This window comes from Prionailurus bengalensis, chromosome F2 (genome assembly GCF_016509475.1).
Source record: "Prionailurus bengalensis isolate Pbe53 chromosome F2, Fcat_Pben_1.1_paternal_pri, whole genome shotgun sequence".
In the NCBI taxonomy this organism is placed as follows: Eukaryota; Metazoa; Chordata; class Mammalia; order Carnivora; family Felidae; genus Prionailurus; species Prionailurus bengalensis.
The window spans coordinates 24407363-24415632 of NC_057353.1; the positions used below are offsets into that span (position 1 = coordinate 24407363).

The 8270-nt window shown below is 33.7% G+C and overlaps 1 non-coding gene across 1 annotated transcript; it reads left to right on the forward strand.

Moving 5' to 3' along the window:
- The first annotated feature begins 7250 nt into the window (after nt 1-7250).
- LOC122496161 lies at nt 7251-7358 on the forward strand. Its single transcript, XR_006300700.1, has one exon. It is a non-coding gene; the product is annotated as a U6 spliceosomal RNA (small nuclear RNA).
- Nucleotides 7359-8270: the final 912 nt, after the last annotated feature.

Genomic DNA, 8270 nt, shown 5'->3' on the forward strand with positions numbered 1-8270 from the left:
TTCTGTACTCTCTTTGACCTCTATTGTCTTTGGTAGTTTTTTGTGGTTCAAGTGAGGAATAAGTAGGTTCTTAAATATGATGTGGAACTGAATTTATGGCACATCTTATTGCTAAATCAGTCTTTCTGAGGCCAACCCTGACACGTAACATCCCTGTTCACATACTTTCCTTTGCTTCTTGCCCCCATAGAATAAATGCAAACATTTCCTTACAGTTGACCTCCCCTATGCGGAGATGACAGTTTTTGTTGACAGCTTTTTCCTGCTGTGCTTCATAGACATTTCCTATAGATGAACTAACCTAAACTTCTCAACATCTCTGTCTAGTCTTGTATCATTAACATTTTCTGGATGCTTGTGTGTGTGTGTATGTGTGTGCCCTCCATGACATACATCCTTCTCACATAGCTTTAATACTCCTCTGGCAATCTTAGGATTCAAGCTTGTCCTTACAAGCTTGTTCTCTTTAAGCACCAATAGCACTGAACTGCATCTCAATACTGCAATTACCTCTTAGCCTCCCTTATTGCATATTCAAAAATATTCCAGGGGCGCCTGGGTGGCTCAGTCGGTTAAGCGTCCGACTTCAGCCAGGTCACGATCTCACAGTCTGTGAGTTCGAGCCCCGCGTCAGGCTCTGGGCTGATGGCTCAGAGCCTGGAGCCTGTTTCCGATTCTGTGTCTCCCTCTCTCTCTGCCCCTCCCCCGTTCATGCTCTGTCTCTCTCTGTCCCAAAAATAAATAAACGTTGAAAAAAAAATATTCCAAAACTCTTATTTTATTATGCTACAAGGCCTATGGTAGGGTCATCTTTGTATCACAAAGTATTAGCACAGAACAGCCTTTCACTACTTAGATAATTAACGCTTTTTATGTAAGACTGTGGTTAAGGTGCTACATTATTTTTGCAATAGTCCCATATCTGCAGATATACATGAGTAACCTACAGATGCCACTCTTGTAACTATCTGTAGGAGCATACTTCTGTTAAAAAACTCACAGCAACTTAGAAGAATTTAATCATAGGACATTTAGTATTTCTCTTCTGTTACTTATATTAAATATAGAAGCAATGATCAATACATGTTAATAAAATCTATGCCAAGAATATGCAAATGATTTTAAGATTCCCAGCCATTGACAAAATAATGTAATTCATTCCACAGGTGGACAAGCAAGTGGATGGTGATTTTCTTGAAGATATTTGATGTTGTAGTTGAAGAGAAACACTAAGAATTTGAATAATTGATATAGAGTTGTAAATATTAAATAATGGTTTAGTGTTATACTTTATGCTTAATTAAAAGTAATTTCAAAGGTGAATCTACTGTAGGCATTTTATACTTACTAAAAAATTAGAAATCAATTACAATGTAACCATTGATCTCCTTATCCAGTAAATTCAATGATAGGGGAAAACATAACTTTACAATTTTAATAAGTAGCTCTTAATTGTAAATACTATTCAGGGCATTTAACTTTTTTATTTTATTTATTTATTTTTAAATAGTTTTTAAAAATATTTATTTATTTTTGAGAGAGAGAGAGAGAGAGAGTGGGGGAGGGTCAGAGAGAAAGGGAGACAGAATCTGAAGCAGGCTCCAGGCTCTGAGTTGTCAGCACAAACCCACAAGCCACAAGATCATGACTTGAGCCAAAGTCAAATGCTTAGATGACTGAGCCAATCAGGCTCCCCTATTCAGGGCATTTTAAAGCACGTATTCAATCGTCTAGTTTTAAAAATTTTTAAACAAGCAAAACACACAAAAATACAAATAAATAATGACATAATAAAGTCATTTTTATGAATATGATTATATGATTAATAAAAATTATTTTTCATATGTTTGCATACACACACATTTGTGCATATTGGGGAAAAAAAAGGTCCATATTATTTGCATTCTGCTCATTTCTAGTGAAAGAGATAGACAGGCACAGTACGTTATTAAATGTGCTATAATGCAACATTCTAGGAAATAACACCTAGGGGAGACATAGGGTTTATGAGTAGGTATGGGACTGTCCAAAGACTTTCTAAAAGATCTGATATCTGAATTAAGTCCTCTCTCCCTATGCCCCTGTTCTCTGATCCATAATAATAATGCAGGTTTTACATTCCTCTGATTTACTGAGATTTTTCCCAAAGTGATATGAGACATTTACCAAGAGATTAAAGAATCTCAATACATATCATATATACATTACCTATATCATTCATATAATATGTGATATATATATGTATGTGTGTATATGTATATATGTGTGTCTATATACTATATATATATACACACGTATATATGTATATGTATATATGTGTATATATATGTGTGTATATGTATATATATGTGTGTCTATATACTATATATATACATATATATGTATATGTATATATACGTATATATTTATGTATATGTATATATATATATGTGTGTGTGTATATATATATATATTACCTTAAGGACATCATAGTCAAATTGCTACAAGTTAAAGACAATAAAATATCTTAAAAGCAACAGGAAGCAAAGGCCCATTGTCATTAATGGAGCAACAATAAGACAGATGGGTGACTTTCCAACAGAAACTCTAGAAGATGGAATGCAAAGGAATATTGTCTTTAAAGTATTGTATTAGAAGTAGAAAACCTCTAACTTAGAATTCTATACCTATGGAAAATATCCTTCAAAAATGAAGATGAAATGAACAAAATTGCAGATTAAAAGACAACAAAGTTGAGAGAATTATTGTTGAATACCTGTATTTTCAGAAATACTAATGGGAGTTCTTTAAATACAAGAAGGTAATCCTGGCTGGAAAATAAAACTACATGAAGAAATAAAAAGTGTCAGAAAAGTAAATATTGGAATAAATGTAAATGAATGTTAACTGTTTAAAATACAATAATAATAATGTCTCATGTAGTTTATAATATATACAATAATATATATGCGACAATAATGTAATAATGCAAATAGTCTAGGGAAGGAAAACTTTCCTTTCTTCCATTCTTGGTTCTTTGGTTGGCCTAATAATTAAATTGACACCAGACAGATTGACAAGAGAAAAACAAATTTAATTTCATACATAGGGGAGCTCATTAAAATATGGAAATAAAAAACCTAGCCGAAGTAGGCAGTTTTCATATCATTTAAACAAAGAAACAATAAATTTGTGAAGGATTGACAAGACAGAAGGGTTTGGGCTTGGAGTAATAAATTAGTAAAGAAGTAACAAGGCTTACAGCCTTCTTAGCCCTAAATTCGCTATCCTTGATCATAAGGGTGTCTCTTCTTCCTGAGACAGGGGAGGGACCTTTCACAAGGAGATTTATTTACTACTTTCAGGAAGACAAAGGAGGGTCACAGTGTCTTTCTTGCCCTGGATTTTGCTTAAGTAGCTTTTATTCAAAATAATCAATATACCAAATGGTATATTTGGATGTGGTGTATTCTGTTCTCCTTCAGGGATAGATGGAATTAAACTGTCCTAAGTTTCTTGCATTGAGGACATGTAAGCAGTATCATGAGGAAATGATAGCAGTATTAATTTAAGTAATGAATTATGAAATCATATTTTAAACTCTAGAGCAATCATTTAAGGAATGATAAAAGATTATAAAAATAAGAGCCCAACAGAAAAGGAAAATGGAAAGACAGTGATTAATTGAAGGAGGTCAAGAAAGGAGGAATTCAACGAAGAAGAGTTGGACAAATAGGAAATAAATAGCTACATGTTTATTTTAAAATCCAATTATCTCAGTCTTTAATTACATTAAAGACTCATTATTCTTGATCCTATAGAAAGATATAAGAATTATAATTTTTTTTGCACCAAATAACATAGCTTCAATATCAAGAGATGATAGAATTAAAAGAAAAAGTAGATAATTCAGGAATCATGGGGGAGGGAGGGCTTAACACATGTCTCAAGTGACAGAATCAGCACACAAAAATTAGGAAGGACATAGAAGGTCTGATCAACCAAGATTACTTATTTGCTACATACAGAAGATTTCATCCAACAACTGCAGAATAATGTTTTGTACGTGTGACCATTTACCAAATTGGACCATATGCTGAGCTAGAAAGCAAGAATTAGCAAATCTCAAAAGACTGAAATAACACAGAGTATGTCCTTTTGTCTCAAGGGAATTAAACTAGGAGGAAAAAAAGATAAATATAAAGAGAACAATCCCGAATGTTTGGAAATTAAGGAGTTCATCATGGGTCAAAGACTAAATCACATGGAAATTATAGGATTTTTTTAAACTGAATGATAATGAAACAATGACATAAAAACTTGGGTGCTGCAACAAAAACCAAAAAAGTGTTTCACTATAAAATTACATTTCTAAATGCATGTAGCAGAAGAGAAGTCAAACTTTAATGACTTAAGTTTCTATCACAAGAAGCTAATAAAAACAGCAAAGTAAACTCAAAGATTGTAGAAGGAAAAAAAAAGTAAATGTAAGAGCAGAAATCAATGAAAAGAAAAACAGGTGTATGATAGGAAACACAGATAAATCAAAAAGAATTTTCTTTGCAAACATTAATAAATGTGATATATCCTTAACAAGATATATCAAGAATGAAAAACTAGAACCCACTATAAATCTTATAAGTATTAAAAAATAATAAAATATGTTATAAATGGCTTTATGCCAATGTATTTGAAAATTCTAGTAAAATAGGCAAATTACTTGAAAAAATTCAACAAAACTACCATAAGAAGAAATGAAAATGTTGCATAGCAGCATATTTATTAAATGGATTGAATCTGTAATTAAACATTTAATTCAATTAATGTTCCTTTGAAACATTCTTTCAAAGGACTCTTCAGGACTAGATGATTTCCCAAGTGAATTATGCTAAACATTTGAAAAAGAAATAATAGTAAAATTCCAAAGACTCTTCCAAAAAGTTGTAAAATGAGGGACACTTTCCAGTTTGTTTTATGTGGCCAGTATAACCTTTGATACATGAAGGTAATCAAGGACATTACATGAAAGAGTAACTACAGGCCAATACCTCTCAAGAAACAAAACACTAAAAACACTAGAATCCAGTAACATATGTAAAAGACAGTATATGTGGACATTATGACCAATAGGTATTAAGTTTTACAGTTTAAAGTTTATTTACCACTCAGAAATCAATCAGTATAATTCTTATAATTCTCATTAAAATAAAAGAAAATTCATATATCACCTGAATAGAGGCGCAAAGATCATTGATAACAATTAGCACACTATTATAAAAAACAAAAATCAAAACACTTCTCATTGGTTTGGAAAAGAAGGGAACTTCCCTTAATTTGATAAAAGCTATTGACAAATGTTTTACTGCTATCATCATATTTAAGCTGCTTAAATATTGAACAATTTCCTACTAAGAATAAAACATTGATGTACATTACCATCACTTCTATTCACTGTTGTACTTGAGTCTTACCCAGTGTAAAATGACAAGGAAATAAAAGATAAAAAGAATAGAAAAGAATCTTTTCACAGTCACTGTTTTTTTAAATGTTTACTTATTTATTTTGCAAGTAAGAGAGAGCGTGAGCAGAGGGAGGGGCAGAGAGAGAGGGGAGAGAATCCAAGCAGGCTCTGTGCTGTCAGCAGGGAGCCAGAAGAGGGGCTTCATCTCAGCAACCCTGAGATTATTATACGAGCTGACCTGAGCCCAACTAAGAGTTCAGCACTCAACCACCCAGTGGTTGTGCCACCCAGGTACCCCAAAACTGTCATTATTAATGCAAGACATGCTTGCATGCCTAGAAAAGCCAAAGGAACTTACAAATAATTAGAATTAATAAAAAGTCACTATTCACATAGATGTCCATTTGAATTTCTTCTTATTAGCAACAAAAGTAAATAAAAATTTAAAAATTCATTTACAGGGGCGCCTGGGTGGTTCAGTCAGTTAAGCATCCAACTTCGACTCTCATGACAGGCTGTCATGATCTCACAGCTTGTGGGTTCGAGCCCCGCATCAGGCTCTGTGCTGACAGCTCAGATCCTGGAGCCTGCTTCAGATTCTGTGTCTCCCTCTTTCTCTGCCCCTCCCCAACTTGTGCTCTCTCTCACTTTCTCTCAATAATAAATAAACATAAAAAAATTAAAAGAAAAATTCATTTACAATTGTACCAAAATACCAAATGTCTAGTCTTTAAAGAAATATATGCAAGATAAAAAATTTACTATTTTTACTATTAAAAAATCCAAAAAATGAGGGAGGAGTGAAACAGATAAAAGGGATTAGGAGTACACTTATCTTGATAAGCACTAAGATGTAGATCAAATTGTTGAATCATACTGTACACCTGAAGCTAATATAACACGGCATGTTCGTTAGAGTTCAATTTAAAATGCATAAAAAATGCTGAGAGAAATTGTAAGAGTTTGTTAATTAAAATGTACATATTTTCTCATGCATTGGAAAACCCAACATATAATTTTTTAAGCTTATTTATTTTTAGAGAGACAGAGACAGCACCAGGGGCAGAGAAAGGGAGAGAGAGAATCCCAAGCAGACTCCACACTGCCAGTGGAGAACTTGATGTGGGGCTAGAACCCATGAAGCTATGAGAATATGACCTGAGCTGAAATCAAAAGTCCAACACCTAACCAACTGAGCCATCCAGGCACCCCAAAATACCCAATATTTTTAAGACATCATCTGGGTGGCTCAGTCGGTTAAGCGTCCGACTTCGGCTCAGGTCATGATCTCGTGGTCCGTGAGTTTGAGCCCCACGTCGGGCTCTGTGCTGACTGCTGAGAGCCTGGAGCCTGTTTCAGATTCTGTGTCTCCCTCTCTTTCTGACCCTCTCCCGTTCATGCTCTGTCTCTCTCTGTCTCAAAAATAAATAAACGTTAAAAAAAAATTTAAAAAAAAGACATCAATACCCTCCAAATTGATCTACAAATTCAATGATATCCCTCTTAAAATTCCAGTACTAACATTTTACAATTAGTAGAGTTAGGTCACAGTGGTACAAGGAGGGACAAATCAAAAATTAGTATATGCAAAAATTAACTTGGGATAGATTGATAGACATATAAGCAAAAAGTAAAACAATCATATTTCCAGAAGAAAAGAGACTATCTTCATAACCTTGGGATAGACATTTTTGGCAGAACAAAATAAGCAATAAAACTAAAAGAATAGATTGATAAATGGAACTTCATTACAATTAAGACCTACTGCTTATCAAAAGATGGTATCAAGAGAATAAAAAGGCAAAGCATGGTGCTCGCTTCGGCAGCACATATACTAAAAATTGGAACGATACAGAGAAGATTAGCATGGCCCCTGCGCAAGGATGACATGCAAATTCGTGAAGCGTTCCATATTTTTTGAGCACTGGGTGTTGTATGGGAACCAGTTTGTCAATAAATTTCATAAAAAAAAAATCAGCAATGGGAAGTAAAAGGATGAAACTGAAGAAATAGATGCCCATCAAATGTAAGATTTACACCTATGTATGATTTATGTTATATTGTATCCATTATATCTAAAACTTCAATAAAACATATTGAAATCTATAGTATCAAAAAAAATAAAAATAAAAATAAGAATAAAAAGGCAAAGCATGAATTGGTAGAAACAGTTTAGAGTGCACTTCTAGAAGTTTTTGTATACAGAACTATTAAGTAAATCAGTACAAAAAAAGGCATAATTGTAAGTAACAAAACATTTGAGTTTTTATTTTCAAAGATACAATTGGCATTTACTCAAAATTTCTTGGTTATTATTTGAAGCATCTTATTCCTTTTATGGGTATTTTAGGCTTCATTTATTTCTTGCAGGAATTAAGTGTAGTTATTTTATACTCTGTATCTGCTGATTCTCTCCTCCACGTCATGCATACAACCAGGAATGTTATCTGTAGATTATTTGGGGCCTGGGTTCAAGCCAAGTTCCTCCAATAGGAGCTTCCTTTGCTCAGTTAGTCTCCTAGGACACTACGAATCTTGAACTACCTTAAATTAAGTTCCTTGATTCAGATTTTTCAGACCACAAAGACAGAGTGGAGTTGGACCCGAAACGTTTGTGGAATAAGGGCTTGTTTGTGGTTGCAATTCTCAAGGACGATTGTATTTTCTTACCACCTAGTGCCAAGATGAAGTCAGGCAAGTTTTCAAGCTGTCCCCTCCTGTGTGGTGGGTTTATTTCTCATCTTCTCTTACACTGATGGGGGCCAGCTTTATGTAAAGTCCCCTAGGAAACTGCCCACTGCCCACCTGTTTCCTCTTTGGTTATCACATT